The sequence below is a fragment of the Ambystoma mexicanum genome, chromosome 4p, assembly GCF_040938575.1.
Source record: "Ambystoma mexicanum isolate Mex_15411 chromosome 4p, UKY_AmexF1_1, whole genome shotgun sequence".
Lineage (NCBI taxonomy): Eukaryota > Metazoa > Chordata > Amphibia > Caudata > Ambystomatidae > Ambystoma > Ambystoma mexicanum.
Window position 1 is genome coordinate 15,803,387 of NC_090927.1, and position 25,405 is coordinate 15,828,791.

Here is a 25,405-nt window from a genome sequence, read left to right on the forward strand (position 1 = left end):
AGGGGAGCTTTCTGCACTGAGATGACGTGCAGAAGTCAATAAGACCAGCATGTACAGTTGTAGACTTCTGCAGGGGAGCTTTCTGCACCGAGAAGCCATGGAAAAGTCAATAAGACCAGCATGTACAGGTGTAGACTTCTGCAGGGGAGCTTTCTGCACAGAGAAGCCATGGAGAAGTCAATAAGACCAGCATGTACAGGTGTTTACTTCTGGAGGGAGCTTTCTGCACCGAGAAGCCATGGAGAAGCCATTAAGACCAGCATGTACAGGTGTAGACTTCGGCAGGGGAGCATTCTGCACCAAGAAGCCATGGGGAAGTAAATAAGACCAGCATGTACAGTTGTAGACTTCTGCACGGGAGCTTTCTGTACCGAGAAGCCGTGGAGAAGTCAATAAAACCAGTATGTACATGTGTAGACTTCTGCAGGGGAGCTTTCTGCACAGAGAAGCCATGGAGAAGTCAATAAGACCAGCATGTATAGGTGTAGACTTCTGCAGGGGAGTGTTCTGCACTGAGAAGCCGTGCAGAAGCCAATAAGACCAGCATGTACAGGTGTAGACTTCTGCAGGGGAGCGTTCTTCATTGAGAAGCCATGCAAAAGTCAATAAGACCAGTATGTACAGGTGTAGACTTCTGCAGGGGAGCTTACTGCACTGAGAAGCCATGGAGAAGTCAGTAAGTCCAGCATGTACAGGTGTAGACTTCAGCAGGGGAGCTTTCTGCACTGAGAAGCCATGGAGAAGCCAATAAAACAAGCGTGTACAGGTGTAGACTTCTGCAGGGGAGCTTTCTTCACCGAGAAGCCATGGAGAAGCCATTAAGACCAGCGTGTACAGGTGTAGACTTCTGCAGGGGAGCTTTCTGCACCGAGAAGCCATGTAGAAGCCAATAAGACCAGTATTTAGTGGTGTAGACTTCTGCAGGGGAGCTTTCTGCACTGAGAAGCCGTGGGGAAGTCAATAAGACAAGCATGTAAAGGTGTAGACATATGCAGGGGAGCTTGCTGCACCGAGAAGCCATGGAGAAGCCAATAAGACCAGCATGTACAGGTGTAGACTTCTGCAGGGGAGGGTTCTGCACAGAGAAACCAAGGAGAAGCCAATAAGTCCAGCATGTACAGGTGTAGACTTCTGCAGGGGAGCTTTCTGCACTGAGAAGCCATGCAGAAGCCAATAAGACCAGCATGTACAGGTGTAGACTTCTGCAGGGGAGCTTTCTGCACTGAGAAGCCATGCAGAAGCCAATAAGACCAGCATGTACAGGTGTAGCCTTCTGCAGGGGAGCTTTCTGCACCGAGAAGCCGCGGAGAAAACAATAAGACCAGCATTTACAGGTGTAGACTTCTGCAGGGGAGCTTTCTGCACCGAGAAGCCACGGAGAAGTCAATAAAACCAGTATGTACAGGTGTAGACTTCTGCAGGGGAGCTTTCTGCACAGAGAAGCCATGGAGAAGTCAATAAGACCAGTATGTACAGGTGTAGACTTCTGCAGGGGAGTGTTCTGCACTGAGAAGCCGTGCAGAAGCCAATAAGACCAGCATGTACAGGTGTAGACTTCTGCAGGGAGCTTTCTGCACCGAGATGCCATGGAGAAGTCAATATGACCAGCATGTACAGGTGTAGACTTCTGCAGGGGAGCTTTCTGCACTGAGATGACGTGCAGAAGTCAATAAGACCAGCATGTACAGTTGTAGACTTCTGCAGGGGAGCTTTCTGCACCGAGAAGCCATGGAAAAGTCAATAAGACCAGCATGTACAGGTGTAGACTTCTGCAGGGGAGCTTTCTGCACAGAGAAGCCATGGAGAAGTCAATAAGACCAGCATGTACAGGTGTTTACTTCTGGAGGGAGCTTTCTGCACCGAGAAGCCATGGAGAAGCCATTAAGACCAGCATGTACAGGTGTAGACTTCGGCAGGGGAGCATTCTGCACCAAGAAGCCATGGGGAAGTAAATAAGACCAGCATGTACAGTTGTAGACTTCTGCACGGGAGCTTTCTGTACCGAGAAGCCGTGGAGAAGTCAATAAAACCAGTATGTACATGTGTAGACTTCTGCAGGGGAGCTTTCTGCACAGAGAAGCCATGGAGAAGTCAATAAGACCAGCATGTATAGGTGTAGACTTCTGCAGGGGAGTGTTCTGCACTGAGAAGCCGTGCAGAAGCCAATAAGACCAGCATGTACAGGTGTAGACTTCTGCAGGGGAGCGTTCTTCATTGAGAAGCCATGCAAAAGTCAATAAGACCAGTATGTACAGGTGTAGACTTCTGCAGGGGAGCGTTCTTCACTGAGAAGCCATGCAAAAGTCAATATGACCAGCATGTACAGGTGTAGACTTCTGCAGGGGAGCTTTCTGCACTGAGAAGCCATGGAGAAGTCAGTAAGACCAGCATGTACAGGTGTAGACTTCAGCAGGGGAGCTTTCTGCACTGAGAAGCCATGGAGAAGTCAGTAAGTCCAGCGTGTACGGGTGTAGACTTCTGCAGGGGAGCTTTCTGCACATAGAAGCCATGGAGAAGTCAATAAGACCTGCATGTACAGGTGTTTACTTCTGGAGGGAGCTTTCTGCACCGAGAAGCCATGGAGAAGCCATTAAGACCAGCATGTACAGGTGTATACTTCTGCAGGGAGCTTTCTGCACCGAGATGCCATGGAGAAGTCAATATGACCAGCATGTACAGGTGTAGACTTCTGCAGGAGAGCTTTCTGCACTGAGATGCCATGCAGAAGTCAATATGACCAGCATGTACAGGTGTAGACTTCTGCAGGAGAGCTTTCTGCACCGAGAAGCCATGGAGAAGTCAATAAGACCAGCATGTACAGGTGTAGACTTCTGCAGGGGAGCTTTCTGCACTGAGAAGCCATGCAGAAGTCAATAAGACCAGCATGTACAGGTGTTTACTTCTGGAGGGAGCTTTCTGCACCGAGAAGCCATGGAGAAGCCATTAAGACCAGCATGTACAGGTGTAGACTTCGGCAGGGGAGCATTCTGCACCAAGAAGCCATGGGGAAGTGAATAAGACCAGCATGTACAGGTGTAGACTTCTGCAGGGGAGCTTTCTGCACCGAGAAGCCATGTAGAAGCCAATAAGACCAGTATTTAGTGGTGTAGACTTCTGCAGGGGAGCTTTCTGCACTGAGAAGCCATGGAGAAGCCAATAAAACAAGCGAGTATAGGTGTAGACTTCTGCAGGGGAACTTTCTGCACCGAGAAGCCATGGAGAAGCCATTAAGACCAGCGTGTACAGGTGTAGACTTCTGCAGGGGAGCTTTCTGCACCGAGAAGCCATGTAGAAGCCAATAAGACCAGTATTTAGTGGTGTAGACTTCTGCAGGGGAGCTTTCTGCACTGAGAAGCTGTGGGGAAGTCAATAAGACAAGCATGTAAAGGTGTAGACATATGCAGGGGAGCTTGCTGCACCGAGAAGCCATGGAGAAGCCAATAAGACCAGCATGTACAGGTGTAGACTTCTGCAGGGGAGGGTTCTGCACAGAGAAGCCAAGGAGAAGCCAATAAGTCCAGCATGTACAGGTGTAGACTTCTGCAGGGGAGCTTTCTGCACTGAGAAGCCATGCAGAAGCCAATAAGACCAGCATGTACAGGTGTAGACTTCTGCAGGGGAGCTTTATGCACTGAGAAGCCATGCAGAAGCCAATAAGATCAGCATGTACAGGTGTAGCCTTCTGCAGGGGAGCTTTCTGCACCGAGAAGCCGCGGAGAAACCAATAAGACCAGCATTTACAGGTGTAGACTTCTGCAGGGGAGCTTTCTGCACCGAGAAGCCACGGAGAAGTCAATAAAACCAGTATGTACAGGTGTAGACTTCTGCAGGGGAGCTTTAAAACAAGCATGTACAGGTGTATACTTCTGCAGGGAGCTTTCTGCACCGAGATGCAATGGAGAAGTCAATATGACCAGCATGTACAGGTGTAGACTTCTGCAGGGGAGCTTTCTGCACTGAGATGACGTGCAGAAGTCAATAAGACCAGCATGTACAGGTGTAGACTTCTGCAGGGGAGCTTTCTGCACCGAGAAGCCATGGAGAAGTCAATAAGACCAGCATGTACAGGTGTAGACTTCTGCAGGGGAGCTTTCTGCACTGAGAAGCCATGGAGAAGTCAATAAGACCAGCATGTACAGGTGTAGACTTCGGCAGGGGAGCTTTCTGCACCAAGAAGCCATGGAGAAGCCAATAAGACCAGCATGTACAGGTGTAGACTTCTGCAGGGGAGCTTTCTGCACCGAGATGACGTGCAAAAGTCAATAAGACGAGCATGTACAGTTGTAGACTTCTGCAGGGGAGCTTTCTGTACCGAGAAGCCGTGGAGAAGTCAATAAAACCAGCATGTACAGGTGTAGACTTCTGCAGGGGAGGTTTCTGCACTGAGAAGCCGAGGAGAAGCCAATGAAACCAGCATGTACAGGTTTAGACTTCTGCAGGGGAGCTTTCTGCACTGAGAAGCCATGGAGAAGTCAATAAGACCAGCATGTACAGGTGTAGACTTCTGCAGGGGAGGTTTCTGCACTGAGAAGCCGAGGAGAAGCCAATGAAACCAGCATGTACAGGTTTAGACTTCAGCAGGGGAGCTTTCTGCACTGAGAAGCCATGGAGAAGTCAGTAAGTCCAGCGTGTACGGGTGTAGACTTCTGCAGGGGAGCTTTCTGCACTGAGAAGCCATGGAGAAGCCAATAAGACCAGCGTGTACAGGTGTCGACTTCTGCAGGGGAGCTTTCTGCACCGAGAAGCCATGGAGAAGCCATTAAGACCAGCATGTACAGGTGTAGACTTCGGCAGGGGAGCTTTCTGCACCAAGAAGCCATGGGGAAGTAAATAAGACCAGCATGTACAGGTGTAGACATCTGCAGGGGAGCGTTCTGCACCAAGAAGCCATGGAGAAGCCAATAAGACCAGCATGTACAGGTGTAGACTTCTGCAGGGGAGCTTTCTGCACCGAGATGACGTGCAAAAGTCAATAAGACGAGCATGTACAGTTGTAGACTTCTGCAGGGGAGCTTTCTGCACAGAGAAGCCATGGAGAAGCCAATAAGACCAGCATGTACAGGTGTAGACTTCTGCAGGGGAGGTTTCTGCACTGAGAAGCCATGGAGAAGTCAGTAAGTCCAGCGTGTACGGGTGTAGACTTCTGCAGGGGAGCTTTCTGCACAGAGAAGCCATGGAGAAGTCAATAAGACCAGCATGTACAGGTGTAGACTTCTGCAGGGGAGGTTTCTGCACTGAGAAGCCATGGAGAAGTCAGTAAGTCCAGCGTGTACGGGTGTAGACTTCTGCAGGGGAGCTTTCTGCACTGAGAAGCCATGGAGAAGCCAATAAGACCAGCGTGTACAGGTGTCGACTTCTGCAGGGGAGCTTTCTGCACCGAGAAGCCATGGAGAAGCCATTAAGACCAGCATGTACAGGTGTAGACTTCTGCAGGGGAGCTTTCTTCACCGAGAAGCCATGGAGAAGTCAATAAGACCAGCATGTACAGGTGTAGACTTCTGCAGGGGAGCTTTCTGCACAGAGAAGCCATGGAGAAGCCAATAAGACCAGCATGTACAGGTGTAGACTTCTGCAGGGGAGGTTTCTGCACTGAGAAGCCATGGAGAAGTCAGTAAGTCCAGCGTGTACGGGTGTAGACTTCTGCAGGGGAGCTTTCTGCACAGAGAAGCCATGGAGAAGTCAATAAGACCAGCATGTACAGGTGTAGACTTCTGCAGGGGAGGTTTCTGCACTGAGAAGCCATGGAGAAGTCAGTAAGTCCAGCGTGTACGGGTGTAGACTTCTGCAGGGGAGCTTTCTGCACTGAGAAGCCATGGAGAAGCCAATAAGACCAGCGTGTACAGGTGTCGACTTCTGCAGGGGAGCTTTCTGCACCGAGAAGCCATGGAGAAGCCATTAAGACCAGCATGTACAGGTGTAGACTTCTGCAGGGGAGCTTTCTTCACCGAGAAGCCATGGAGAAGTCAATAAGACCAGCATGTACATGTGTAGACTTCTGCAGGGGAGCTTTCTGCACAGAGAAGCCATGGAGAAGCCAATAAAACAAGCATGTACAGGTGTAGACTTCTGCAGGGGAGCTTTCTGCACTGAGAAGCCATGCAGAAGTCAATAAGACCAGCATGTACAGGTGTAGACTTCTGCAGGGGAGCTTTCTGCACTGAGAAGCCATGCAGAAGTCAATAAAACCAGCGTGTACAGGTGTAGACATCTGCAGGGGAGCTTTATGCACCGAGAAGCCATGGAGAAGCCAATAAGACCAGCGTGTACAGGTGTGGACTTCTGCAGGGGAGCTTTCTGCACCGAGAAGCCATGGAGAAGCCAATAAGACCAGCATGTACAGGTGTAGACTTCTGCAGGGGAGCTTTCTGCACCGAGATGACGTGCAAAAGTCAATAAAACGAGCATGTACAGTTGTAGACTTCTGCAGGGGAGCTTTCTGTACCGAGAAGCCGTGGATTAGTCAATAAAACCAGTATGTACAGGTGTAGACTTCTGCAGGGGAGCTTTCTGCACAGAGAAGCCATGGAGAAGTCAATAAGACCAGCATGTACAGGTGTAGACTTCTGCAGGGGAGATTTCTGCACTGCTAAGCCATGGAGAAGTCAATAAGACCAGCATGTACAGGTGTAGACTTCTGCAGGGGAGGTTTCTGCACTGAGAAGCCGAGGAGAAGCCAATGAAACCAGCATGTACAGGTTTAGACTTCTGCAGGGGAGCTTTCTGCACTGAGAAGCCGCGGAGAAGTCAATGAGACCAGCATGTACAGGTGTAGACTTCTGCAGGGGAGCTTTCTGCACCGAGATGACGTGCAAAAGTCAATAAGACGAGCATGTACAGTTGTAGACTTCTGCAGGGGAGCTTTCTGTACCGAGAAGCCGTGGAGAAGTCAATAAAACCAGTATGTACAGGTGTAGACTTCTGCAGGGGAGCTTTCTGCACAGAGAAGCCATGGAGAAGTCAATAAGACCAGCATGTACAGGTGTAGACTTCTGCAGGGGAGATTTCTGCACTGCTAAGCCATGGAGAAGTCAATAAGACCAGCATGTACAGGTGTAGACTTCTGCAGGGGAGGTTTCTGCACTGAGAAGCCGAGGAGAAGCCAATGAAACCAGCATGTACAGGTTTAGACTTCTGCAGGGGAGCTTTCTGCACTGAGAAGCCGCGGAGAAGTCAATGAGACCAGCATGTACAGGTGTAGACTTCAGCAGGGGAGCTTTCTGCACTGAGAAGCCATGGAGAAGTCAGTAAGTCCAGCGTTTACAGGTGTAGACTTCAGCAGGGGAGCTTTCTGCACTGAGAAGCCATGGAGAAGTCAGTAAGTCCAGCGTGTACGGGTGTAGACTTCTGCAGGGGAGCTTTCTGCACTGAGAAGCCATGGAGAAGCCAATAAGACCAGCGTGTACAGGTGTCGACTTCTGCAGGGGAGCTTTCTGCACCGAGAAGCCATGGAGAAGCCATTAAGACCAGCATGTACAGGTGTAGACTTCTGCAGGGGAGCTTTCTTCACCGAGAAGCCATGGAGAAGTCAATAAGACCAGCATGTACATGTGTAGACTTCTGCAGGGGAGCTTTCTGCACAGAGAAGCCATGGAGAAGCCAATAAAACAAGCATGTACAGGTGTAGACTTCTGCAGGGGAGCTTTCTGCACTGAGAAGCCATGCAGAAGTCAATAAGACCAGCATGTACAGGTGTAGACTTCTGCAGGGGAGCTTTCTGCACTGAGAAGCCATGCAGAAGTCAATAAAACCAGCGTGTACAGGTGTAGACATCTGCAGGGGAGCTTTATGCACCGAGAAGCCATGGAGAAGCCAATAAGACCAGCGTGTACAGGTGTCGACTTCTGCAGGGGAGCTTTCTGCACCGAGAAGCCATGGAGAAGCCAATAAGACCAGCATGTACAGGTGTAGACTTCTGCAGGGGAGCTTTCTGCACCGAGATGACGTGCAAAAGTCAATAAGACGAGCATGTACAGTTGTAGACTTCTGCAGGGGAGCTTTCTGTACCGAGAAGCCGTGGAGAAGTCAATAAAACCAGTATGTACAGGTGTAGACTTCTGCAGGGGAGCTTTCTGCACAGAGAAGCCATGGAGAAGTCAATAAGACCAGCATGTACAGGTGTAGACTTCTGCAGGGGAGCTTTCTGTACCGAGAAGCCGTGGAGAAGTCAATAAAACCAGTATGTACAGGTGTAGACTTCTGCAGGGGAGCTTTCTGCACAGAGAAGCCATGGAGAAGTCAATAAAACCAGCATGTACAGGTGTAGACTTCTGCAGGGGAGGTTTCTGCACTGAGAAGCCGAGGAGAAGCCAATGAAACCAGCATGTACAGGTTTAGACTTCTGCAGGGGAGCTTTCTGCACTGAGAAGCCGCGGAGAAGTCAATGAGACCAGCATGTACAGGTGTAGACTTCAGCAGGGGAGCTTTCTGCACTGAGAAGCCATGGAGAAGTCAGTAAGTCCAGCGTTTACAGGTGTAGACTTCAGCAGGGGAGCTTTCTGCACTGAGAAGCCATGGAGAAGTCAGTAAGTCCAGCGTGTACGGGTGTAGACTTCTGCAGGGGAGCTTTCTGCATTGAGAAGCCATGGAGAAGCCAATAAGACCAGCGTGTACAGGTGTCGACTTCTGCAGGGGAGCTTTCTGCACCGAGAAGCCATGGAGAAGTCAATAAGACCAGCATGTACAGGTGTTTACTTCTGGAGGGAGCTTTCTGCACCGAGAAGCCATGGAGAAGCCATTAAGACCAGCATGTACAGGTGTAGACTTCGGCAGGGGAGCATTCTGCACCAAGAAGCCATGGGGAAGTAAATAAGACCAGCATGTACAGGTGTAGACTTCTGCAGGGGAGCTTTCTGCACCGAGAAGCCGTGGAGAAGTCAATAAGAACAGCATGTACAGGAATAGACTTCTGCAGGGGAGCTTTCTGCACTGAGAAGCCGCAGAGAAGTCAATAAGACCAGCATGTACAGGTGTAGACTTCTGCAGGGGAGCTTTCTGCACCGAGATGACGTGCAAAAGTCAATAAGACGAGCATGTACAGTTGTAGACTTCTGCAGGGGAGCTTTCTGTACCGAGAAGCCGTGGAGAAGTCAATAAAACCAGTATGTACAGGTGTAGACTTCTGCAGGGGAGCTTTCTGCAAAGAGAAGCCATGGAGAAGTCAATAAGACCAGCATGTACAGGTGTAGACTTCTGCAGGGGAGGTTTCTGCACTGAGAAGCCGAGGAGAAGCCAATGAAACCAGCATGTACAGGTTTAGACTTCTGCAGGGGAGCTTTCTGCACTGAGAAGCCGCGGAGAAGTCAATGAGACCAGCATGTACAGGTGTAGACTTCAGCAGGGGAGCTTTCTGCACTGAGAAGCCATGGAGAAGTCAGTAAGTCCAGCGTTTACAGGTGTAGACTTCAGCAGGGGAGCTTTCTGCACTGAGAAGCCATGGAGAAGTCAGTAAGTCCAGCGTGTACGGGTGTAGACTTCTGCAGGGGAGCTTTCTGCACTGAGAAGCCATGGAGAAGCCAATAAGACCAGCGTGTACAGGTGTCGACTTCTGCAGGGGAGCTTTCTGCACCGAGAAGCCATGGAGAAGCCATTAAGACCAGCATGTACAGGTGTAGACTTCTGCAGGGGAGCTTTCTTCACCGAGAAGCCATGGAGAAGTCAATAAGACCAGCATGTACATGTGTAGACTTCTGCAGGGGAGCTTTCTGCACAGAGAAGCCATGGAGAAGCCAATAAAACAAGCATGTACAGGTGTAGACTTCTGCAGGGGAGCTTTCTGCACTGAGAAGCCATGCAGAAGTCAATAAGACCAGCATGTACAGGTGTAGACTTCTGCAGGGGAGCTTTCTGCACTGAGAAGCCATGCAGAAGTCAATAAAACCAGCGTGTACAGGTGTAGACATCTGCAGGGGAGCTTTATGCACCGAGAAGCCATGGAGAAGCCAATAAGACCAGCGTGTACAGGTGTCGACTTCTGCAGGGGAGCTTTCTGCACCGAGAAGCCATGGAGAAGCCAATAAGACCAGCATGTACAGGTGTAGACTTCTGCAGGGGAGCTTTCTGCACCGAGATGACGTGCAAAAGTCAATAAAACGAGCATGTACAGTTGTAGACTTCTGCAGGGGAGCTTTCTGTACCGAGAAGCCATGGAGAAGTCAATAAGACCAGCATGTACAGGTGTAGACTTCTGCAGGGGAGCTTTCTGCACAGAGAAGCCATGGAGAAGTCAATAAGACCAGCATGTACAGGTGTAGACTTCTGCAGGGGAGATTTCTGCACTGCTAAGCCATGGAGAAGTCAATAAGACCAGCATGTACAGGTGTAGACTTCTGCAGGGGAGGTTTCTGCACTGAGAAGCCGAGGAGAAGCCAATAAGACCAGCATGTACAGGTGTAGACTTCTGCAGGGGAGATTTCTGCACTGCTAAGCCATGGAGAAGTCAATAAAACCAGTATGTACAGGTGTAGACTTCTGCAGGGGAGCTTTCTGCACAGAGAAGCCATGGAGAAGTCAATAAGACCAGCATGTACAGGTGTAGACTTCTGCAGGGGAGATTTCTGCACTGCTAAGCCATGGAGAAGTCAATAAGACCAGCATGTACAGGTGTAGACTTCTGCAGGGGAGCTTTCTGCACAGAGAAGCCATGGAGAAGTCAATAAGACCAGCATGCATAGGTGTAGACTTCTGCAGCGGAGCTTTCTGCACTGAGAAGCCATGGAGAAGTCAATAAAACCAGCATGTACAGGTGTAGACTTCTGCAGGGGAGGTTTCTGCACTGAGAAGCCGAGGAGAAGCCAATGAAACCAGCATGTACAGGTTTAGACTTCTGCAGGGGAGCTTTCTGCACTGAGAAGCCGCGGAGAAGTCAATGAGACCAGCATGTACAGGTGTAGACTTCTGCAGGGGAGCTTTCTGCACCGAGATGACGTGCAAAAGTCAATAAGACGAGCATGTACAGGTGTAGACTTCTGCAGGGGAGGTTTCTGCACTGAGAAGCCGAGGAGAAGCCAATGAAACCAGCATGTACAGGTTTAGACTTCTGCAGGGGAGCTGTCTGCACTGAGAAGCCATGGAGAAGTCAATAAAACCAGTATGTACAGGTGTAGACTTCTGCAGGGGAGCTTTCTGCACAGAGAAGCCATGGAGAAGTCAATAAGACCAGCATGTACAGGTGTAGACTTCTGCAGGGGAGATTTCTGCACTGCTAAGCCATGGAGAAGTCAATAAGACCAGCATGTACAGGTGTAGACGTCTGCAGGGGAGGTTTCTGCACTGAGAAGCCGAGGAGAAGCCAATGAAACCAGCATGTACAGGTTTAGACTTCTGCAGGGGAGCTTTCTGCACTGAGAAGCGGCGGAGAAGTCAATGAGACCAGCATGTACAGGTGTAGACTTCAGCAGGGGAGCTTTCTGCACTGAGAAGCCATGGAGAAGTCAGTAAGTCCAGCGTTTACAGGTGTAGACTTCAGCAGGGGAGCTTTCTGCACTGAGAAGCCATGGAGAAGTCAGTAAGTCCAGCGTGTACGGGTGTAGACTTCTGCAGGGGAGCTTTCTGCACTGAGAAGCCATGGAGAAGCCAATAAGACCAGCGTGTACAGGTGTCGACTTCTGCAGGGGAGCTTTCTGCACCGAGAAGCCATGGAGAAGCCATTAAGACCAGCATGTACAGGTGTAGACTTCTGCAGGGGAGCTTTCTTCACCGAGAAGCCATGGAGAAGTCAATAAGACCAGCATGTACATGTGTAGACTTCTGCAGGGGAGCTTTCTGCACAGAGAAGCCATGGAGAAGCCAATAAAACAAGCATGTACAGGTGTAGACTTCTGCAGGGGAGCTTTCTGCACTGAGAAGCCATGCAGAAGTCAATAAGACCAGCATGTACAGGTGTAGACTTCTGCAGGGGAGCTTTCTGCACTGAGAAGCCATGCAGAAGTCAATAAAACCAGCGTGTACAGGTGTAGACATCTGCAGGGGAGCTTTATGCACCGAGAAGCCATGGAGAAGCCAATAAGACCAGCGTGTACAGGTGTCGACTTCTGCAGGGGAGCTTTCTGCACCGAGAAGCCATGGAGAAGCCAATAAGACCAGCATGTACAGGTGTAGACTTCTGCAGGGGAGCTTTCTGCACCGAGATGACGTGCAAAAGTCAATAAGACGAGCATGTACAGTTGTAGACTTCTGCAGGGGAGCTTTCTGTACCGAGAAGCCGTGGAGAAGTCAATAAAACCAGTATGTACAGGTGTAGACTTCTGCAGGGGAGCTTTCTGCACAGAGAAGCCATGGAGAAGTCAATAAGACCAGCATGTACAGGTGTAGACTTCTGCAGGGGAGGTTTCTGCACTGAGAAGCTGAGGAGAAGCCAATGAAACCAGCATGTACAGGTTTAGACTTCTGCAGGGGAGCTTTCTGCACTGAGAAGCCGCGGAGAAGTCAATGAGACCAGCATGCATAGGTGTAGACTTCTGCAAGGGAGCTTTCTGCACTGAGAAGCCATGGAGAAGTCAGTAAGTCCAGCGTTTACAGGTGTAGACTTCAGCAGGGGAGCTTTCTGCACTGAGATGACGTGCAGAAGTCAATAAGACCAGCATGTACAGTTGTAGACTTCTGCAGGGGAGCTTTCTGCACCGAGAAGCCATGGAAAAGTCAATAAGACCAGCATGTACAGGTGTAGACTTCTGCAGGGGAGCTTTCTGCACAGAGAAGCCATGGAGAAGTCAATAAGACCAGCATGTACAGGTGTAGACTTCTGCAGGGGAGATTTCTGCACTGCTAAGCCATGGAGAAGTCAATAAGACCAGCATGTACAGGTGTAGACTTCTGCAGGGGAGCTTTCTGCACTGAGATGACGTGCAGAAGTCAATAAGACCAGCATGTACAGTTGTAGACTTCTGCAGGGGAGCTTTCTGCACCGAGAAGCCATGGAAAAGTCAATAAGACCAGCATGTACAGGTGTAGACTTCTGCAGGGGAGCTTTCTGCACAGAGAAGCCATGGAGAAGTCAATAAGACCAGCATGTACAGGTGTTTACTTCTGGAGGGAGCTTTCTGCACCGAGAAGCCATGGAGAAGCCATTAAGACCAGCATGTACAGGTGTAGACTTCGGCAGGGGAGCTTTCTGCACCAAGAAGCCATGGGGAAGTAAATAAGACCAGCATGTACAGGTGTAGACTTCGGCAGGGGAGCTTTCTGCACCAAGAAGCCATGGGGAAGTCAATAAGATCAGCATGTACAGGTGTAGACTTCTGCAGGGGAGATTTCTGCACTGCTAAGCCATGGAGAAGTCAATAAGACCAGCATGTACAGGTGTAGACTTCTGCAGGGGAGCTTTCTGCACCAAGAAGCCATGGGGAAGTAAATAAGACCAGCATGTACAGGTGTAGACATCTGCAGGGGAGCGTTCTGCACCAAGAAGCCATGGAGAAGCCAATAAGACCAGCATGTACAGGTGTAGACTTCTGCAGGGGAGCTTTCTGCACCGAGATGACGTGCAAAAGTCAATAAGACGAGCATGTACAGTTGTAGACTTCTGCAGGGGAGCTTTCTGTACCGAGAAGCCGAGGAGAAGCCAATGAAACCAGCATGTACAGGTTTAGACTTCTGCAGGGGAGCTTTCTGCACTGAGAAGCCGCGGAGAAGTCAATGAGACCAGCATGTACAGGTGTAGACTTCAGCAGGGGAGCTTTCTGCACTGAGAAGCCATGGAGAAGTCAGTAAGTCCAGCGTTTACAGGTGTAGACTTCAGCAGGGGAGCTTTCTGCACTGAGAAGCCATGGAGAAGTCAGTAAGTCCAGCGTGTACGGGTGTAGACTTCTGCAGGGGAGCTTTCTGCACTGAGAAGCCATGGAGAAGCCAATAAGACCAGCGTGTACAGGTGTCGACTTCTGCAGGGGAGCTTTCTGCACCGAGAAGCCATGGAGAAGCCATTAAGACCAGCATGTACAGGTGTAGACTTCTGCAGGGGAGCTTTCTTCACCGAGAAGCCATGGAGAAGTCAATAAGACCAGCATGTACATGTGTAGACTTCTGCAGGGGAGCTTTCTGCACAGAGAAGCCATGGAGAAGCCAATAAAACAAGCATGTACAGGTGTAGACTTCTGCAGGGGAGCTTTCTGCACTGAGAAGCCATGCAGAAGTCAATAGGACCAGCATGTACAGGTGTAGACTTCTGCAGGGGAGCTTTCTGCACTGAGAAGCCATGCAGAAGTCAATAAAACCAGCGTGTACAGGTGTAGACATCTGCAGGGGAGCTTTATGCACCGAGAAGCCATGGAGAAGCCAATAAGACCAGCGTGTACAGGTGTCGACTTCTGCAGGGGAGCTTTCTGCACCGAGAAGCCATGGAGAAGCCAATAAGACCAGCATGTACAGGTGTAGACTTCTGCAGGGGAGCTTTCTGCACCGAGATGACGTGCAAAAGTCAATAAAACGAGCATGTACAGTTGTAGACTTCTGCAGGGGAGCTTTCTGTACCGAGAAGCCGTGGAGAAGTCAATAAAACCAGTATGTACAGGTGTAGACTTCTGCAGGGGAGCTTTCTGCACAGAGAAGCCATGGAGAAGTCAATAAGACCAGCATGTACAGGTGTAGACTTCTGCAGGGGAGATTTCTGCACTGCTAAGCCATGGAGAAGTCAATAAGACCAGCATGTACAGGTGTAGACTTCTGCAGGGGAGGTTTCTGCACTGAGAAGCCGAGGAGAAGCCAATGAAACCAGCATGTACAGGTTTAGACTTCTGCAGGGGAGCTTTCTGCACTGAGAAGCCGCGGAGAAGTCAATGAGACCAGCATGTACAGGTGTAGACTTCTGCAGGGGAGCTTTCTGCACCGAGATGACGTGCAAAAGTCAATAAGACGAGCATGTACAGTTGTAGACTTCTGCAGGGGAGCTTTCTGTACCGAGAAGCTGTGGAGAAGTCAATAAAACCAGTATGTACAGGTGTAGACTTCTGCAGGGGAGCTTTCTGCACAGAGAAGCCATGGAGAAGTCAATAAGACCAGCATGTACAGGTGTAGACTTCTGCAGGGGAGATTTCTGCACTGCTAAGCCATGGAGAAGTCAATAAGACCAGCATGTACAGGTGTAGACTTCTGCAGGGGAGATTTCTGCACTGCTAAGCCATGGAGAAGTCAATAAGACCAGCATGTACAGGTGTAGACTTCTGCAGGGGAGGTTTCTGCACTGAGAAGCCGAGGAGAAGCCAATGAAACCAGCATGTACAGGTTTAGACTTCTGCAGGGGAGCTTTCTGCACTGAGAAGCCGCGGAGAAGTCAATGAGACCAGCATGTACAGGTGTAGACTTCAGCAGGGGAGCTTTCTGCACTGAGAAGCCATGGAGAAGTCAGTAAGTCCAGCGTTTACAGGTGTAGACTTCAGCAGGGGAGCTTTCTGCACTGAGAAGCCATGGAGAAGTCAGTAAGTCCAGCGTGTACGGGTGTAGACTTCTGCAGGGGAGCTTTCTGCACTGAGAAGCCATGGAGAAGCCAATAAGACCAGCGTGTACAGGTGTCGACTTCTGCAGGGGAGCTTTCTGCACCGAGAAGCCATGGAGAAGCCATTAAGACCAGCATGTACAGGTGTAGACTTCTGCAGGGGAGCTTTCTTCACCGAGAAGCCATGGAGAAGTCAATAAGACCAGCATGTACATGTGTAGACTTCTGCAGGGGAGCTTTCTGCACAGAGAAGCCATGGAGAAGCCAATAAAACAAGCATGTACAGGTGTAGACTTCTGCAGGGGAGCTTTCTGCACTGAGAAGCCATGCAGAAGTCAATAAGACCAGCATGTACAGGTGTAGACTTCTGCAGGGGAGCTTTCTGCACTGAGAAGCCATGCAGAAGTCAATAAAACCAGCGTGTACAGGTGTAGACATCTGCAGGGGAGCTTTATGCACCGAGAAGCCATGGAGAAGCCAATAAGACCAGCGTGTACAGGTGTCGACTTCTGCAGGGGAGCTTTCTGCACCGAGAAGCCATGGAGAAGCCAATAAGACCAGCATGTACAGGTGTAGACTTCTGCAGGGGAGCTTTCTGCACCGAGATGACGTGCAAAAGTCAATAAGACGAGCATGTACAGTTGTAGACTTCTGCAGGGGAGCTTTCTGTACCGAGAAGCCGTGGAGAAGTCAATAAAACCAGTATGTACAGGTGTAGACTTCTGCAGGGGAGCTTTCTGCACAGAGAAGCCATGGAGAAGTCAATAAGACCAGCATGTACAGGTGTAGACTTCTGCAGGGGAGGTTTCTGCACTGAGAAGCCGAGGAGAAGCCAATGAAACCAGCATGTACAGGTTTAGACTTCTGCAGGGGAGCTTTCTGCACTGAGAAGCCGCGGAGAAGTCAATGAGACCAGCATGTACAGGTGTAGACTTCAGCAGGGGAGCTTTCTGCACTGAGAAGCCATGGAGAAGTCAGTAAGTCCAGCGTTTACAGGTGTAGACTTCAGCAGGGGAGCTTTCTGCACTGAGAAGCCATGGAGAAGTCAGTAAGTCCAGCGTGTACGGGTGTAGACTTCTGCAGGGGAGCTTTCTGCACTGAGAAGCCATGGAGAAGCCAATAAGACCAGCGTGTACAGGTGTCGATTTCTGCAGGGGAGCTTTCTGCACCGAGAAGCCATGGAGAAGCCATTAAGACCAGCATGTACAGGTGTAGACTTCTGCAGGGGAGCTTTCTTCACCGAGAAGCCATGGAGAAGTCAATAAGACCAGCATGTACATGTGTAGACTTCTGCAGGGGAGCTTTCTGCACAGAGAAGCCATGGAGAAGCCAATAAAACAAGCATGTACAGGTGTAGACTTCTGCAGGGGAGCTTTCTGCACTGAGAAGCCATGCAGAAGTCAATAAGACCAGCATGTACAGGTGTAGACTTCTGCAGGGAGCTTTCTGCACTGAGAAGCCATGCAGAAGTCAATAAAACCAGCGTGTACAGGTGTAGACATCTGCAGGGGAGCTTTCTGCACCGAGAAGCCATGGAGAAGCCAATAAGACCAGCGTGTACAGGTGTCGACTTCTGCAGGGGAGCTTTCTGCACCGAGAAGCCATGGAGAAGCCATTAAGACCAGCATGTACAGGTGTAGACTTCTGCAGGGGAGCTTTCTTCACCGAGAAGCCATGGAGAAGTCAATAAGACCAGCATGTACATGTGTAGACTTCTGCAGGGGAGCTTTCTGCACAGAGAAGCCATGGAGAAGCCAATAAAACAAGCATGTACAGGTGTAGACTTCTGCAGGGGAGCTTTCTGCACAGAGAAGCCATGCAGAAGCCAATAAGACCAGCATGTACAGGTGTAGACTTCTGCAGGGGAGCTTTCTGCACTGAGAAGCCATGCAGAAGTCAATAAAACCAGCGTGTACAGGTGTAGACATCTGAAGGGGAGCTTTCTGCACAGAGAAGCCATGGAGAAGCCAATAAAACAAGCATGTACAGGTGTAGACTTCTGCAGGGGAGCTTTCTGCACTGAGAAGCCATGCAGAAGTCAATAAGACCAGCATGTACAGGTGTAGACTTCTGCAGGGAGCTTTCTGCACTGAGAAGCCATGCAGAAGTCAATAAAACCAGCGTGTACAGGTGTAGACATCTGCAGGGGAGCTTTCTGCACCGAGAAGCCATGGAGAAGCCAATAAGACCAGCGTGTACAGGTGTCGACTTCTGCAGGGGAGCTTTCTGCACCGAGAAGCCATGGAGAAGCCATTAAGACCAGCATGTACAGGTGTAGACTTCTGCAGGGGAGCTTTCTTCACTGAGAAGCCATGGAGAAGTCAATAAGTCCAGCGTTTACAGGTGTAGACTTCAGCAGGGGAGCTTTCTGCACTGAGAAGCCATGGAGAAGTCAGTAAGTCCAGCGTGTACGGGTGTAGACTTCTGCAGGGGAGCTTTCTGCACTGAGAAGCCATGGAGAAGCCAATAAGACCAGCATGTACAGGTGTAGACTTCTGCAGGGGAGCTTTCTGCACCGAGATGACGTGCAAAAGTCAATAAGACGAGCATGTACAGTTGTAGACTTCTGCAGGGGAGCTTTCTGTACCGAGAAGCCGTGGAGAAGTCAATAAAACCAGTATGTACAGGTGTAGACTTCTGCAGGGGAGCTTTCTGCACAGAGAAGCCATGGAGAAGCCAATAAGACCAGCATGTATAGGTGTAGACTTCTGCAGGGGAGCTTTCTGCACTGAGAAGCCATGCAGAAGTCAATAAGACCAGCATGTACAGGTGTAGACTTCTGCAGGGAGCTTTCTGCACTGAGAAGCCATGCAGAAGTCAATAAAACCAGCGTGTACAGGTGTAGACATCTGCAGGGGAGCTTTCTGCACCGAGAAGCCATGGAGAAGCCAATAAGACCAGCGTGTACAGGTGTCGACTTCTGCAGGGGAGCTTTCTGCACCGAGAAGCCATGGAGAAGCCATTAAGACCAGCATGTACAGGTGTAGACTTCTGCAGGGGAGCTTTCTTCACCGAGAAGCCATGGAGAAGTCAATAAGACCAGCATGTACATGTGTAGACTTCTGCAGGGGAGCTTTCTGCACAGAGAAGCCATGGAGAAGCCAATAAAACAAGCATGTACAGGTGTAGACTTCTGCAGGGGAGCTTTCTGCACAGAGAAGCCATGCAGAAGCCAATAAGACCAGCATGTACAGGTGTAGACTTCTGCAGGGGAGCTTTCTGCACTGAGAAGCCATGCAGAAGTCAATAAAACCAGCGTGTACAGGTGTAGACATCTGAAGGGGAGCTTTCTGCACCGAGAAGCCATGGAGAAGCCAATAAGACCAGCGTGTACAGGTGTCGACTTCTGCAGGGGAGCTTTCTGCACCGAGAAGCCATGGAGAAGCCATTAAGACCAGCATGTACAGGTGTAGACTTCTGCAGGGGAGCTTTCTTCACCGAGAAGCCATGGAGAAGTCAATAAGACCAGCATGTACATGTGTAGACTTCTGCAGGGGAGCTTACTGCACTGAGAAGCCATGGAGAAGTCAGTAAGTCCAGCATGTACAGGTGTAGACTTCAGCAGGGGAGCTTTCTGCACTGAGAAGCCATGGAGAAGTCAGTAAGTCCAGCGTGTACGGGTGTAGACTTCTGCAGGGGAGCTTTCTGCACAGAGAAGCCATGGAGAAGCCAATAAAACAAGCGTGTACAGGTGTAGACTTCTGCAGGGGAACTTTCTGCACTGAGAAGCCATGTAGAAGCCATTAAGACCAGCGTGTACAGGTGTAGACTTCTGCAGGGGATCTTTCTGCACTGAGAAGCCGTGGGGAAGTCAATAAGACAAGCATGTAAAGGTGTAGACATATGCAGGGGAGCTTGCTGCACCGAGAAGCCATGGAGAAGCCAATAAGACCAGCATGTACAGGTGTAGACTTCTGCAGGGGAGGGTTCTGCACAGAGAAGCCAAGGAGAAGCCAATAAGTCCAGCATGTACAGGTGTAGACTTCTGCAGGGGAGCTTTCTGCACTGAGAAGCCATGCAGAAGCCAATAAGACCAGCATGTACAGGTGTAGACTTCTGCAGGGGAGCTTTCTGCACTGAGAAGCCATGCAGAAGCCAATAAGACCAGCATGTACAGGTGTAGCCTTCTGCAGGGGAGCTTTCTGCACCGAGAAGCCGTGGAGAAAACAATAAGACCAGCATTTACAGGTGTAGACTTCTGCAGGGGAGCTTTCTGCACCGAGAAGCCACGGAGAAGTCAATAAAACCAGTATGTACAGGTGTAGACTTCTGCAGGGGAGCTTTCTGCACAGAGAAGCCACGGAGAAGTCATTAAGACCAGCATGTACAGGTGTAGACTTCTGCAGGGGAGCGTTCTTCACTGAGAAGCCATGCAAAAGTCAATATGACCAGCATGTACAGGTGTAGACTTCTGCAGGGGAGCTTTCTGCACTGAGATGACGTGCAGAAGTCAATAAGACCAGCATGTACAGTTGTAGACTTCTGCAGGGGAGCTTTCTGCACCGAGAAGCCATGGAAAAGTCAATAAGACCAGCATGTACAGGTGTAGACTTCTGCAGGGGAGCTTTCTGCACTGAGAAGCCATGGAAAAGTCAATAAGACCAGCATGTACAGGTGTAGACTTCTGCAGGGGAGCTTTCTGCACTGAGAAGCCATGGAGAAGTGAATAAGACCAGCATGTACAGGTGTAGACTTCTGCAGGGGAGCTTTCTGCACTGAGAAGCCGAGGAGAAGCCAATAAGACCAGCATGTACAGGTGTAGACTTCTGCAGGGGAGCTTTCTGCACTGAGAAGCCATGGAGAAGTCACTAAGACCAGCATGTACAGGTGTTTACTTCTGGAGGGAGCTTTCTGCACCGAGAAGCCATGGAGAAGTCATTAAGACCAGCATGTACAGGTGTAGACTTCGGCAGGGGAGCATTCTGCACCAAGAAGCCATAGGGAAGTGAATAAGACCAGCATGTACAGGTGTAGACTTCTGCAGGGGAGCTTTCTGCACCAAGAAGCCATGGAGAAGCCAATAAGACCAGCATGTACAGGTGTAGACTTCTGCAGGGGAGCTTTCTGCACCGAGATGACGTGCAAAAGTCAATAAGACGCGCATGTACAGTTGTAGACTTCTGCAGGGGAGCTTTCTGTACCGAGAAGCCGTGGATTAGTCAATAAAACCAGTATGTACAGGTGTAGACTTCTGCAGGGGAGCTTTCTGCACAGAGAAGCCATGGAGAAGTCAATAAGACCAGCATGTACAGGTGTAGACTTCTGCAGGGGAGTGTTCTGCACTGAGAAGCCGTGCAGAAGCCAATAAGACCAGCATGTACAGGTGTAGACTTCTGCAGGGGAGCGTTCTTCACTGAGAAGCCATGCAAAAGTCAATAAAACAAGCATGTACAGGTGTATACTTCTGCAGGGAGCTTTCTGCACCGAGATGCCATGGAGAAGTCAATATGACCAGCATGTACAGGTGTAGACTTCTGCAGGGGAGCATTCTGCACCAAGAAGCCATGGGGAAGTGAATAAGACCAGCATGTACAGGTGTAGACTTCTGCAGGGGAGCTTTCTGCACTGAGAAGCCATGCAGAAGCCAATAAGACCAGCATGTACAGGTGTAGCCTTCTGCAGGGGAGCTTTCTGCACTGAGAAGCCGCGGAGAAACCAATAAGACCAGCATTTACAGGTGTAGACTTCTGCAGGGGAGCTTTCTGCACCGAGAAGCCATGGAGAAGTCAATAAGACCAGCATGTACAGGTGTCTACTTCTGGAGGGAGCTTTCTGCACCGAGAAGCCATGGAGAAGCCATTAAGACCAGCATGTACAGGTGTAGACTTTGGCAGGGGAGCATTCTGCACCAAGAAGCCATGGGGAAGTGAATAAGACCAGCATGTACAGGTGTAGACTTCTGCAGGGGAGCTTTCTGCACCGAGAAGCCATGGAGAAGTCAATAAGACCAGCATGTACAGGTGTCTACTTCTGGAGGGAGCTTTCTGCACCGAGAAGCCATGGAGAAGCCATTAAGACCAGCATGTACAGGTGTAGACTTCTGCAGGGGAGCTTTCTGCACCAAGAAGCCATGGAGAAGCCAATAAGACCAGCATGTACAGGTGTAGACTTCTGCAGGGGAGCTTTCTGCACCGAGATGACGTGCAAAAGTCAATAAGACGCGCATGTACAGTTGTAGACTTCTGCAGGGGAGCTTTCTGTACCGAGAAGCCGTGGAGAAGTCAATAAGACCAGCATGTACAGGTGTAGACTTCTGCAGGGGAGCTTTCTGCACCGAGAAGCCGTGGAGAAGTCAATAAGACCAGCATGTACAGGTGTAGACTTCTGCAGGGGAGCTTTCTGCACCGAGAAGCCGTGGGGAAGTCAATAAGACCAGCATGTACAGGTGTAGACTTCTGCAGGGGAGCTTTCTGCACCGAGAAGCCATGGAGAAGCCAATAAGACCAGCATGTGCAGGTGTAGACTTCTGCAGGGGAGCTTTCTGCACTGCTAAGCCATGGGGAAGTCAATAAGACCAGCATGTAGAGGTGTAGACTTCTGCAGGGGAGCTTTCTGCACTGAGAAGCCATGGAGAAGCCAATAAGACCAGCGTGTACAGGTGTCGACTTCTGCAGGGGAGCTTTCTGCACCGAGAAGCCATGGAGAAGCCATTAAGACCAGCATGTACAGGTGTAGACTTCTGCAGGGGAGCTTTCTTCACCGAGAAGCCATGGAGAAGTCAATAAGACCAGCATGTACATGTGTAGACTTCTGCAGGGGAGCTTTCTGCACAGAGAAGCCATGGAGAAGCCAATAAAACAAGCATGTACAGGTGTAGACTTCTGCAGGGGAGCTTTCTGCACTGAGAAGCCATGCAGAAGTCAATAAGACCAGCATGTACAGGTGTAGACTTCTGCAGGGGAGCTTTCTGCACTGAGAAGCCATGCAGAAGTCAATAAAACCAGCGTGTACAGGTGTAGACATCTGCAGGGGAGCTTTATGCACCGAGAAGCCATGGAGAAGCCAATAAGACCAGCGTGTACAGGTGTCGACTTCTGCAGGGGAGCTTTCTGCACCGAGAAGCCATGGAGAAGCCAATAAGACCAGCATGTACAGGTGTAGACTTCTGCAGGGGAGCTTTCTGCACCGAGATGACGTGCAAAAGTCAATAAAACGAGCATGTACAGTTGTAGACTTCTGCAGGGGAGCTTTCTGTACCGAGAAGCCGTGGAGAAGTCAATAAAACCAGTATGTACAGGTGTAGACTTCTGCAGGGGAGCTTTCTGCACAGAGAAGCCATGGAGAAGTCAATAAGACCAGCATGTACAGGTGTAGACTTCTGCAGGGGAGCTTTCTGCACTGCTAAGCCATGGAGAAGTCAATAAGACCAGCATGTACAGGTGTAGACTTCTGCAGGGGAGGTTTCTGCACTGAGAAGCCGAGGAGAAGCCAATGAAACCAGCATGTACAGGTTTAGACTTCTCCAGGGGAGCTTTCTGCACTGAGAAGCCGCGGAGAAGTCAATGAGACCAGCATGTACAGGTGTAGACTTCTGCAGGGGAGCTTTCTGCACCGAGATGACGTGCAAAAGTCAATAAGACGAGCATGTACAGTTGTAGACTTCTGCAGGGGAGCTTTCTGTACCGAGAAGCCGTGGAGAAGTCAATAAAACCAGTATGTACAGGTGTAGACTTCTGCAGGGGAGCTTTCTGCACTGAGAAGCCGAGGAGAAGCCAATGAAACCAGCATGTACAGGTTTAGACTTCTGCAGGGGAGCTTTCTGCACTGAGAAGCCGCGGAGAAGTCAATGAGACCAGCATGTACAGGTGTAGACATCTGCAGGGGAGCGTTCTGCACCAAGAAGCCATGGAGAAGCCAATAAGACCAGCATGTACAGGTGTAGACTTCTGCAGGGGAGCTTTCTGCACCGAGATGACGTGCAAAAGTCAATAAGACGAGCATGTACAGTTGTAGACTTCTGCAGGGGAGCTTTCTGTACAGAGAAGCCGTGGAGAAGTCAATAAAACCAGCAAGTACAGTTGTAGACTTCTGCAGGGGAGGTTTCTGCACTGAGAAGCCATGGAGAAGTCAGTAAGTCCAGCGTGTACGGGTGTAGACTTCTGCAGGGGAGCTTTCTGCACTGAGAAGCCATGGAGAAGCCAATAAGACCAGCGTGTACAGGTGTCGACTTCTGCAGGGGAGCTTTCTGCACCGAGAAGCCATGGAGAAGCCATTAAGACCAGCATGTACAGGTGTAGACTTCTGCAGGGGAGCTTTCTTCACCGAGAAGCCATGGAGAAGTCAATAAGACCAGCATGTACATGTGTAGACTTCTGCAGGGGAGCTTTCTGCACAGAGAAGCCATGGAGAAGCCAATAAAACAAGCATGTACAGGTGTAGACTTCTGCAGGGGAGCTTTCTGCACTGAGAAGCCATGCAGAAGTCAATAAGACCAGCATGTACAGGTGTAGACTTCTGCAGGGGAGCTTTCTGCACTGAGAAGCCATGCAGAAGTCAATAAAACCAGCGTGTACAGGTGTAGACATCTGCAGGGGAGCTTTATGCACCGAGAAGCCATGGAGAAGCCAATAAGACCAGCGTGTACAGGTGTCGACTTCTGCAGGGGAGCTTTCTGCACCGAGAAGCCATGGAGAAGCCAATAAGACCAGCATGTACAGGTGTAGACTTCTGCAGGGGAGCTTTCTGTACCGAGAAGCCGTGGAGAAGTCAATAAAACCAGTATGTACAGGTGTAGACTTCTGCAGGGGAGCTTTCTGCACAGAGAAGCCATGGAGAAGTCAATAAGACCAGCATGTACAGGTGTAGACTTCTGCAGGGGAGATTTCTGCACTGCTAAGCCATGGAGAAGTCAATAAGACCAGCATGTACAGGTGTAGACTTCTGCAGGGGAGGTTTCTGCACTGAGAAGCCGAGGAGAAGCCAATGAAACCAGCATGTACAGGTTTAGACTTCTGCAGGGGAGCTTTCTGCACTGAGAAGCCGCGGAGAAGTCAATGAGACCAGCATGTACAGGTGTAGACTTCTGCAGGGGAGCTTTCTGCACCGAGATGACGTGCAAAAGTCAATAAGACGAGCATGTACAGTTGTAGACTTCTGCAGGGGAGCTTTCTGTACCGAGAAGCCGTGGAGAAGTCAATAAAACCAGTATGTACAGGTGTAGACTTCTGCAGGGGAGCTTTCTGCACAGAGAAGCCATGGAGAAGTCAATAAGACCAGCATGTACAGGTGTAGACTTCTGCAGGGGAGATTTCTGCACTGCTAAGCCATGGAGAAGTCAATAAGACCAGCATGTACAGGTGTAGACTTCTGCAGGGGAGGTTTCTGCACTGAGAAGCCGAGGAGAAGCCAATGAAACCAGCATGTACAGGTTTAGACTTCTGCAGGGGAGCTTTCTGCACTGAGAAGCCGCGGAGAAGTCAATGAGACCAGCATGTACAGGTGTAGACTTCAGCAGGGGAGCTTTCTGCACTGAGAAGCCATGGAGAAGTCAGTAAGTCCAGCGTTTACAGGTGTAGACTTCAGCAGGGGAGCTTTCTGCACTGAGAAGCCATGGAGAAGTCAGTAAGTCCAGCGTGTACGGGTGTAGACTTCTGCAGGGGAGCTTTCTGCACTGAGAAGCCATGGAGAAGCCAATAAGACCAGCGTGTACAGGTGTCGACTTCTGCAGGGGAGCTTTCTGCACCGAGAAGCCATGGAGAAGCCATTAAGACCAGCATGTACAGGTGTAGACTTCTGCAGGGGAGCTTTCTTCACCGAGAAGCCATGGAGAAGTCAATAAGACCAGCATGTACATGTGTAGACTTCTGCAGGGGAGCTTTCTGCACAGAGAAGCCATGGAGAAGCCAATAAAACAAGCATGTACAGGTGTAGACTTCTGCAGGGGAGCTTTCTGCACTGAGAAGCCATGCAGAAGTCAATAAGACCAGCATGTACAGGTGTAGACTTCTGCAGGGGAGCATTCTGCACTGAGAAGCCATGCAG